The sequence below is a fragment of the Montipora capricornis genome, chromosome 1 (assembly GCF_036669925.1).
Source record: "Montipora capricornis isolate CH-2021 chromosome 1, ASM3666992v2, whole genome shotgun sequence".
NCBI classification, from domain to species: Eukaryota; Metazoa; Cnidaria; class Anthozoa; order Scleractinia; family Acroporidae; genus Montipora; species Montipora capricornis.
Window position 1 is genome coordinate 10,538,550 of NC_090883.1, and position 9,839 is coordinate 10,548,388.

A 9,839-nucleotide genomic window follows, 5' to 3' on the forward strand; every position below is an offset into this window, starting at 1 on the left:
CCATGTACTGATATCAGTGTATTCATCCAGCATTACACATGTGTGAAATACTCCGCTTTTAATTCAATGGCTAGATTCAAACGTAAAACGGTAAAGGACAAAGACACCCTGAAAAAAAATAAGGAAGGAAGCTCGAAAGAGGTGGAGGAAGAAAAAGGCCACCAAGAAAGCCATGCAGAAATTACGCAAGGAATCCGTCACCAGAAAACCATGCAAAAAAGGACGAGTCTCTGTTGCTGAGTTGTCCCCAGGATGAAATAATTGTAAAGCTACTAAACCTAACGTAAGACACGTCATGGTGCAGCAACGCATCAACGAGATTGATCCAGCGCTAATTATGAGAAAAGAAAAGTTCTTGGGCTGTGGAACATTTGGAAGTTGCTACCTTGCATACTACCGAGATATCGTAGTGGCTGTCAAAGAATTTAAATCAAAAAAGGTTAGTCTCGAATCTATTAAGAAAAAAGTATGCCACAAGGCAAAAATGATTAATCACCTGGAAGATCACCGTGGCGTTCCTCTTCTCTTTGGAGTTGTAACCAAGGCTGAGCCATTACGTCTCATAACTAAGCTCCACGGTCAGAAACACAAAAGCTTAGCTTTGTACAGTGCAATAAAAAAAACAAATTAGAGAAGCCTAGTTGGCTTGGAATTCTTAAGAACTTAATCGCAGCTTATCGCACATACATTCTGGTGGCATTTTGCACAATGATCTGAAGAGTAACAATGTCATAATGAGAGAGGGATTGGAATCCTGTCATCATAGATTTTGGCAAAGCATGTTTTGCTTCGAATCCCAAGCCAGTGATGTCTTTGTCAGTCATGAAACAAGAGGAGTACAGGAAACGATACCCTCACATTGCCCTCAAATTGTGAATGGAAGTGGGAGACAAAGTTTCTCATCAGACATTTTCACGTTGGGTCACATTGTATTGGCAGTTTTAGATTTGCTTCCTATAGCCACTGGGAGATCAATTAACGTAGCAAGAACCGCAATCTGCGATGATCCCAATGAACCCCCCCTTGTTAAATCAACTGTTTGCTGTGCTTTAAATATGACGGGGACGTGGAAGCAATTTACATCACTGCTTGTTAATTACTTATAGCATTTTCTGTGAGCATGCTTTTGAATTGCGTACATTCCTGCTATCGGAATCATTAGATAATTGTAAATGAGTTCCTCTTTTTTAGATCTTCAGATATTTCACTGTTAGGGTTTTGGTCCTTGATCTTTTATATGATGTTTAATATTTCGTAACATTTGTCAAGCAGTAATACACAATATTGTAATGATAATTTGATTTGTGTAATTTCCACATGATTACATAATGGATTATTGTTATGTCTTCTCTTGCACTAATAAGCTGGCTATTATCCACTTTAATCGAGTGTTGTATGCAAGATACCTCGCGAATGATATGCAATTAAGTCTGATGAATACGCCTGACTTTAGAAATAATTGTTGTACAGTCCTTGGACGTATGGACTGTAAAATCTATTTTGATCAGTACCTCCTTTCTCCGTTTTTCGCTCGTCCATTAAAAGAGTAAAGATGAGTTCAATGTTTTGTGCGAGGGTTAAACTTACACCTTATGAATCAATGACAGGAGCGACTTTCAGAACCAAATTGGATCACAGTCAGCCAGAAGTAGAGAGAAGCATGAAATCTTCGATCAGAGAGACGCAGAGTACAAACAGAGAATGAAATGTAACAAACAATGTAGAAACACAAGACAATGGAAGACTTTTACTGTTACCATCAAACTCTTTGCATTTATTGTATTATTCACTTGTTTACCCCTTCTTCTTTTACTGTAACATTGGGCTTTCACCTATAAAACTAATCTTGTTCGTCTGGTTAAAGTACAGAAATATGATTCTTTCAAAAGCCAGTTGCCATGGTTATAGCATGTAACTTGAACTGCTAAAAATGATACTCATCATGGATATCTTTTCACCAGAGTCTGTTGCTATGGAATGGAGCGACTCTTATATGACAAGGTATTTCCTAGGTCTGTCTCTCCACAAAAAGTGGACAATTTGGTTTGGTTACCGTTGTGGACTTAAAAGATTTCTTTTAACTTTGCAAATTTGATCACTTTTTTTTTCTTTTACGCATTATATATTTTTCAAAAGTTTTTTGCTGCTTCGTTCAACGCATAATTTTCGTGCTCCTTTGGTGGTTGAATACTATACTAACAATAATCGTTTTGTCTGTGTGTGTAATTATGCGTGGTAAGGGTGAGGCGGGTTGCTTTCACTAACGGTAAGTAGGGTGTGAACCGAGGGGCGACCAAAAAAAAGAACAATAAACAAAATAAAAAGGGTGGAGAATAACTTTTTAGGGGCTGATTGCATAAGTGGGGCTGGCCCGGTTAGGCGGGCTGGCTTGTTTAGCTTAGATCCCACCACGTCTGGGAAATACACCAAAAATCAAGTTTGCGATTACATGGAAAAACGGTGAGTTGGGTGTGGACTGAGCGGCGACCAAAAAAAGAACAATAAACAAAATAAAAAAGTGTGGAGAATAACTTGAAACATTAGAAATGACCACAAATAATGAACTTACTAATGTATATGATTGGCCTACACCTCCATTAACCTAACATTAAATATAAGAAATCCAACTGCGTAACTTTTAGACAAATTAAAACTGACTTCCCCAAAGTTCATATGCACTCTTATTAGCAATATTGTGGTACCAAATGAAACACATATTATTGCTGAACAAGATAAAGTCATTATTGTTATGTAACATGCCACAGTGGCAACGGGAAAGCCCATTAAAAAGATCCTTTATTTTGTCTTTCCTTGGTTATGTTAAAGGATTAATTTTAATTTTAACTTTGGTTGATATTTTCAAACGTAGCTTGATTTTTTCAACCTAGATCAACGTTTTAGGTTATAATGAACTGTCTAAAAAAGGGCTTTACTTTTTTGGGGGATGTAATAGAAAATAGAGCCTGGATTTTTAGGGGGAATGAAGAAAGAAACATTATATCTCTCAGATAGTACGGCGCTGTAATTGCGCTGTAACAGTACAGCCCGCCTTCCGATACGCTAAATTTGAAAGTTTGGTGCAACATTCTGTCGCCAACATGTCTCATCAAGAAAATTTTGAAACTTACTTAAACGAGTTGTGAACAAACAGGGAAAATCAACAGAGGCCCAAAGAAAGTATGCCAAACTTTCAAATTGACTTCCTTGAGCTATTAGAAGAAAGGCAGTGACAAATAAAGAAAGGCGAGCACGACGAGCAAGACGAACTGGGCATGAGTCAAGAATTGGACGATTTTATTTCGTCTGAAAAATCTGAAAACACGTTGAACAAAACGTACCTGCTGATGCTCTTGACAAACTCCTTGGAAAATTTTTCAACGATGTCCGTAAACAAAATGGCAGCGAGTACAAGCCAGACAGCCTTTCAACTTTTCAAAGAAGCATTCAGCGTCGCTTAAAAGAGTTAAAGGTGTCCTTTAATATCTTTAAAGACGAGGAGTTTTGTCGTTCCAGAGAGGTATTGGCCGCCAAAACAAAAAATCTTGTGAAGCAAGGTCGTGGAAACAAGCCAAACGCTTGCTGTGAATTGACAAGCGAAGAAGAGGAAAAGTTGTCTGAGAGTGGCGCTTTTGGCTGCCTTAATCCCGAAGCGCTCCAGCACACATTATGGGGGTTCTTTTCACTCCACTTCGGATTTAGAGCCAGGGACGAAAGCCGGAAATTGTGCTGGAGCTTCAAACTGATCCTGAAACAGGCGGAGAAATCTTGGTTTGGCTGGCAGAAAGTCCTTCTTCAAGTGTTTACACACAAAGAACCATTTCGAAGACCATTTTCTTGCACGTTTTCATGTTCTTCATGCAGAATAAACTCGTAAAACTGTTGGTTTTTGAAAACTTTATTCTTGTTTTGGTTGCATCTTGCGCAAGCTGCCAATAATATTAATTTGTGTTTTGGAATTTGACGCATGCCGATCATTCATGGCAGTTGGCCGTTCCGCTTGACTTCAACTAGTTTTCTTTCCCGTGTGCCGGATTAACCTCAGAGATATAATAAATATCTTACTAACCTCGTTTTCTCAGTCCGTACTGTAAGATACAGATCCTCATTTTTTCCAGTTGATTTATGGCCCAAGCGCAAAGTTATTATATTCGGATCCATAACTTACAGTATGGACCTCGAACTCGGTTAGTAAGAGGTATTTATTAAATACCTCCTGCATCTTTCCCTTGCCTTCCGTTCTTCTTCCACTTACCGTGGCTCCCTTTCCTTCCTTTCTTTCATACTACTGCTACTACTACCACTGCCACTACCACTACCACAACCACCACAACCAGCACCACCACCACCAGACTGTGCCACTATTTCCAAGCCTCACGACAACCTCCATTTCGCACAGATGTGTAAATGACATTAAATGAGACTTTAAAAAATGAAAAATTTCAGCTCATCCACAGTTATATGGCCGCCCATGGAACTTTATGAAGAACTTAAAGGGTGGCTAAATTTCTCTGAAGAAGAGTGAAAATGCTCTGAATCTCCAGTTCAACAAAAGAAACAACTGTTTGCAAGAGGTAGGCTCTTGATTGTGAAGGACAAATCATCAAATGTTGTGCGAAGTTTATTTACGTCTCTATGCAAAATAAACCAGGAATAAGGCATCATTTCTAGTCATGATAACAAACTGATTTTCTTGCTCATGTGCAAATTGATGTCATTGATTTCCGTAAAATAACCTGTAACTGTTCTAAGGAGCACACAGTGTAATTGGTTCTCTTCATGTTGAAAATCATTACTCAAAGTATTCGTGGCTATTTTCTCTCAGATATAAGGAAATATCAGGCTTTGCTAGAACACTAGGAAGTCTATTCTGGATGGTGCAATTTCGGTCGAAGTTTTACCTATGATGATCTGACAAAGGAAAAAAAATTGCGAGTAAAGTGATGACGAACTTTCAACGCAAACACAACATTCGCACCATGAAAAAAGGATCATAGTGGCACGGATAAATGGAACAACGAAACATAATCTTTGCAGCTTAATCAAAGAAAAGGAATTGTCACCAAACCACTGGTGTCATTACGGAGATTAAGGAGGCTTGAAAGGGTTTTTTTGTTGCTATAGTGTTTGTGAAACGATGAAAGATACCAACGAAGGATATTTCATTGTGTAGGCAAACTATAAATATCTTTGCAACTCTATTGTTGGTCAATACTTTAAGGGCACTTGTGACGTCATATCGGTTACCATGGCAACACTCCAGGTCCACGAAAAGGCCCCCCTGTTAACTACAGTTTTTGAAAATTATGAGAAAAAAAAAGTCGGTGACCTACCATTTTTATTTCTTTGTTGGAAATCTCCCTAAATCCTTTAACTTATTAAAGAGTATGACAAAAAGTTATCTAGTAGAATTTAAGATACATCGAAAAATGGCGTTTTATAGTTTACAGAAAATTGTACTAGATAAATTTCCCCGAAACTTTTTTATTGAAAGTGCCATTGTGAATGATGCATGCAAAATATCAAGATAGGTCACTGCACAAAATTCCGAGATAGAGACAATTTTTTTCCTCATGTTTTAATTCAGGTTCGCACGATTTTACGTCGGGTTTTTAATTCCGGTGTGTTGCACGTGCTACTTTTGATAGAAATTTGATTCATTCAGCTGACGCGTGCTTCTATGTTATGGCCTGTGTAGGTTACTCACGCATGCAGCTAAAAACCCTTTCGAGCCTCCTTAAGCAACAACAATGGCAACGGCTTCTAGTTCTCTTAGCCGGTGCCAAGAAGGGTTTTATCAAAGGAGAGGCTATTTGGCTCCTCCATACAGACTCTTCAAAAACAACATTTGAGGAGGCACCATCTTGATTTAAAGCCCGCCTTGAAGAGCGAGGTTACCCTAAGCATCTTATCAAGAGAACGATATCTGAGGTCAACTTTTCAACAGTCGACACTTAAACAAAAAGCCAAATCCGGCACAAAAATTCTACCATTTGTCTCAACATACAACCCAGCAGTGTTAAATCTACAAGCAATACTGACACTCAACTGGAGTTTTATTCAAAACCAGCCATTGCTGGCAAACATATTTAAGAACCACTAAATCACTCAAGGACATGCTCGTGGTGAAGCAAAACTGCGAACTTAAGGTTTCTGAATTATCTGTTACCACAAACCCACAAAAGGTCACAAATGGGAGGCCGTGCACATCTGTCACACTCTTGCAAATAGATGTTTTTTTTTCTAGCAATGTTTTTTTAATGTTTAACCGCTATCTCAACATTGACATCCAATAATGTTGGACATGATATGGGATACAACTTTGTTCGATAGTTTGGCACCTGCTTTAGGCCATGCCCTTTATTTTTTCCCCATCGAGTCATACTTTTGTGCTTGTAAAAAAGAAATCTTGTGATAAAGGAGATGATGGGATCAAAATTTTCCCGCAACTGTTAATTAATCTTTGAAGAAAACAGACATTGTTTACGCAAACGCAGATTTTTTGAAAGGCACCACTTGTTAACGACAGAGAAAATGGCTATTTTAATCCTGTTAAATGCGGATTAATTTTTATCCTTGCTTTTTATTGTTTATTTATTTAGTTACCTATTTATTGTCTGAAAACGCCCACTACACTAAACTAAAAAGCGTACGCCTTACAGGTAAAGTAAGTCAGTCGATTGCTACTGACCTTTGTCCTTTGATCATTTGCCAAAAAAGACGTTCTTTCTTCCCATTCATTATCACTGTTTTCACTTCTTGTCATGAATTTGTTTGGTGATGCCAAAGTCTGTAATTTTCACCGAAACCATTCACCGGCTTAGCCCCACATCTGTCACTTTTAAATAATTCGTTTGTAAAACTTCTATTACAAGCAAGTGAATCAACATTAAAGCAGGAGTAATTTATGGCAGGTGGACTACAACGAAATTTCCTGCAGGAGAGTTTGAAGGTTATTCCTTAAATGCGGGTTGGCCCACGCACGAAAACCAGTAAACAACACCAAGAAGAATAAAAATTCAAAAGAATCAGACAAAAGGAAAAAAAACACACACCTCCACCAACCCCTTCCCCTTCCTGAAAAACAAAAATAAGCAACACACCAAAGAGGAATAAATAGGAAATTGAATATATATTACTTTCACCGGACCAAAAAAACAAGAGATTGGGATAAATAAAAATCATCTGTAATGATTATAGTAATAATAATAACTTTATTTAAGTCTCAAATCTTATAGCCGGGCACATGTACCCTACTAATCGGGGAGACAAAAGGAAAGAAAACAAAAATACAATAAATGTAATCTAATTTACAATTAAATGCTAAGAAATATAAATGTATGTACACATATATAGTTTAAAAAAATTATAATTAGGTCAAGTATGTTAAGTCAAGTTTTCTAATTTTGTTCATAAAAACACTAACAGAAGATTCCGATCTTTTAATTGAATTAAGTTTGGACCACAAATGAAGTCCGAAGTATATAAGGCTGTTCTTACCGTACTTCACTGTGTTAAAGCTGTTTATTGAAAAATCAGTATTTCTAAGATTATATTTATGATTAGGGCAAGTAAATAAGTCTATGACAGTTTTCGATAGCAACTTGTTTTTAATCTTGTATATAAATATTGCGATGTTTTGTAATCTTCTGTTATATAAGGTGGTTAACTTAGCTCTCTTCATAAGGTGATTTATAGTCACAGTATACAGCTCTCAGTCCTCTTCCGTTAACACGTTCAAGTTTGTTCTTATCACTGGCTTTGCAAAAGTGCCAAACCAAGTTGCAGAAATCGAAGTGAGGTAGAATAGCTGATTTGTATATCTGTAACTATGCGTGGATAGGTATAAGCTTTCACATGCATGTAAGTATTCCTATTTTCCCACTAGTTATAGTGCAGATTGTAGCTATATGATCAGTAAAGTTCAGCTCCTTACCAAGAATGACTCCTAACAACTTAAAATTCTCTTCTTGGCATATTTCAGTATTGTCTATAACTAAGTCCCTTTTGTCCAGTTCATATCTCTTTCTCGCCATTACCATCGCTTTGTATTTACTTAGATTTCCTTGAAGATAATTCTTTTAATACCAGTTTGCGGTAGTAGTGCCATCCTTCTCCAGTGCATCAATCACTTCCTCTGAATCTTCATCTGATGAATAAAGTTGATGATCATCTGCAAACATTGATAGTTGTGATGTTATTTCTTCGTAAAATAGATCATTTTGGAACAGATTCCACAGGACCAGTCCCAAAGCAGATCCTTGGGGACAACCCCTATTTACTACGTTCCAGTCACTGGTAGTGTTTCCAATTCTAACCCTGTTTTCTCTGCCTTCGAGGTACGATTTCAGTAATGAATATGAAGGTATGGATACACCGTAAGATTCCAGCTTTGCGATTAACAGTGGTGGATACATGGAGTCGAACGCCTTGCTCATATCGGTAGAGAGAACAGCCTCTGCTTTATTCATGTCAAGTGCCCGTTTCCAATCCTCTACTAATCTAATTAGTGTCGTTTCACAACTATATTTACTTCTGTAAGCAGACATGAACGTGTCCAGGATAGACTCTGACATTTCTTTTAGTTGTCGACACAACAATTGTTTGAAGACTTTGTCAACCGAAGTGAGTACAGTGACTGGCCTGTAGTTTACTTTATCCAACGGGTCATCTTTCTTGTACACAGGTGTCCATTCGCCACGTTTCCAGACCTTGGGCCATTCAGTCTTCTCTAGGACTTGAATGTAAATTGTGGTTAAAGGAATAGTAATCTCATCAGCAGCCACCTTCAGGGCTCTAGTGGGTATCAAATCAAAACCCATAGCTTTGTTAGGGATGAGCTTTTTCAGAGTACTGAGAACCTCATCATACTCGATCTTACAAAATTCGAACGTGTTTGCTCTGTGTTTCTCTTTGATTTTATTAACACTGTCATGGTTTGTGATGTCATTTTGGAAATTGTTCGGTATGTCTCCAATGTCCTCTGCTATTCTTGAGAAGTATACTGCTAAGATTTCTGCAACTTCGCACTGTTTTTGCACAGTGTTATGTCCCACTTTGGTCACTTTTGCCTTTGCTGCTCATAAAAGGCGAGAAGGCTTTAAAAAAAGATCTAGAATTTTCTTTTAGATTGACCGCTTTAGTTCTCCAGTAGTTTTTAATCACTCTTCTCCTAAGACGAGTTGCCGTATTCCTCCAGTAATGCATTTCATCCAGGCTCTCTTATGTTTGCAATCTTTTGTATCTTTTTGCATATTTCCTCGTCTTTCTTATGCGCTCTGATTGCTCATTCTTAGGAGAAGAAAGATTCTTTTTCCCTTTCGTGGAGTTACCGTATATCGAAAAACACAACACTAAGTCGCGATCGACAATTATAGGTTCCCTCGATGCCAATCTCACATGCGAGGATAAAATCATACACTATTTTTTATGTAGCTAATTGCATGGAAACTCGGGCTATTTCCTATAATAAACAAATTGTATTTGTTCGCTAGTTCTACGTTTGACAGAAAATGTGACTGTCGCTACATTGTCCTTCCATGCAGAGGATTATTTTTTGGCTCGTTTGATTTCTTTTCATTGTTTTTTTGTCATATAAGATGACACTCCATTCCATAGCAAGAGACTCTGGTGACGGAATATCCATGGCAATTATCATTTTTAGCAGTTCAAGTTACATGCTATAGCCATGGCAACCGGCTTTTGAGGGAATAAATTTCGTTTCTTAAGTATCTCATTACCTTTCGAAACGCATTATGTACCTTTTGGTTTCGCATATGTTTATCGAAACGTAATTTTGCTACAGATGGCACGCCGTAACTTTCAAATATTCAATTGAATCT

General features: G+C 37.7%; 1 pseudogene; it reads left to right on the top strand.

Annotated features, from left to right (window-relative positions):
* The first annotated feature begins 295 nt into the window (after positions 1 to 295).
* Positions 296 to 1,106, top strand: LOC138057289 (serine/threonine-protein kinase D-like; annotated as a pseudogene).
* The last annotated feature ends 8,733 nt before the right edge of the window (positions 1,107 to 9,839 follow it).